Source organism: Magnolia sinica, chromosome 2 (genome assembly GCF_029962835.1).
Source record: "Magnolia sinica isolate HGM2019 chromosome 2, MsV1, whole genome shotgun sequence".
NCBI classification, from domain to species: domain Eukaryota; kingdom Viridiplantae; phylum Streptophyta; class Magnoliopsida; order Magnoliales; family Magnoliaceae; genus Magnolia; species Magnolia sinica.
In genome coordinates this window covers 29,745,796-29,747,491 of record NC_080574.1, presented here as the reverse complement: position 1 = coordinate 29,747,491, position 1,696 = coordinate 29,745,796, and positions in this window count along the sequence as shown.

The window sequence follows — 1,696 nt, the reverse complement described above, 5'->3', positions numbered from 1 at the left end:
CTGAAAAGGCAGTGGGGGATTGAACTTCTACCATTGAAACCTCTTTTGGAGTCACAGAAGTTTTGGATCAATATGATATTTATTTTCCTCTTCATCAAGGTCTTTGTGACCTTGTGAACAGATTGGATGGAAAATAAACGTTTTGGCGGGCCCTACCGATGTTTTAACAGTGAAAATCATTACCCCGCTGCTATTCGTAGTGTGGTCCATTTGAGCTTTCAATATGATTCAGTTTTTAATCTAATGCTCTAAATTGATCTTGAAAATGGATGAACGGTGTGGATATAATAAATACATCATTTGGGGCCATGTAACTTTGATCTCCTTTGAACCGTTAGTGCAACCCGGAGCTCTAAAGAACGTCAGCGCTCATCTTGGCACGACACGTACCCACACCGGCTATATCGCTGATGTGTGGTAAACCAGCCAATCCGCTTCCGACACGTACCCCCAACAGCTATATTGCGGAAACGGATTGGCTACTCTCCTCTACTAGCCAAAGGCTGATAGTGCGGTGCTCTGTTGGCCCACCATGATGTATATGTTTCATCCATGCCGTCCATGTATTTTTATAGATCAGTTTATGCTATGAGACTAAAAATTAGGTATATCCCAATCTCAAGTCGTCCACATTACAGGAAACAGTGTTTCATGAACATCGACCACTAAAAACTTTTTGGGGGCCATAAAAATTTTGGATCAAGATGATATTAGTTTTTTCCGTTCATCTGGGTCTGTATGACCTAATCAACAGATTGGATGTAAAATAAACAGTACATTGGGCCTTAGGAGGATTTTAATGGTGGATATCCAATCATTATTGTTTTCCTGTGGTCTGGTCCATCTGAGATTTATATCTCTATCATTTTTTGGATCAAGCCATAAAATGATCTATGAAAATGGATGAACAGAATGTATGAAACACATACATCATGATGGGCCCACAGAGCACCAACCATCGGCCACGGAGATGGTGGCAGGGGGAGTAGCAAATCCGTTCCCCGATATTGCTGGTGTGTGGTACACCAGCCAATCCGCTTCCATTAAATAAAGCACGTTCAGTTTGCATGGGCCCACCTGTGATCTAGATATAGAATTAAAACCGTGATCTAGATATAGAATTAAAACCGTGAATCTTTACCGTGCATCCGAAGGATCATATCCAAATCCAAAACTCAAGTTGGGCGTTACAAAGAACGGTTTACAAGCATCACTGATACAAGTATGTTCGTGGTATTGCCCACATGAGTTTTGGAATCTCCTTAGTTTTGGAATATATCCCTTCGTCATGATGTGTTGCACCTGGGTAGGTTTGCTTACACAACAAGGATCGGATGTGTTGAAGGCACTTGGAAATTGTGTGTGGTTGATTCCTATTGGTCCATGTCATCTCTGATTGTACCAACTCACAAAACATATCAATTTACTCTCACATGAATAGATTGTGTACTGTACCACAACTTTTAATGTGCAGGATTTATCCAGCTCCTACTATGATTTGTGTAATATCCACACCGTCTATCAAATTTTTATATTACCTTAGAGCATGAATCCAAACACGAGACACATAAAAAGATAAAGTGGACCACACCACATAAAGTAAGGGGGATTGAACAACTATGGTTGAAACCTTTTTTAGACTGACCGTGAAATTTATTTGTCATCTAACTTCTTCATAATGTCACATAAACAGGAA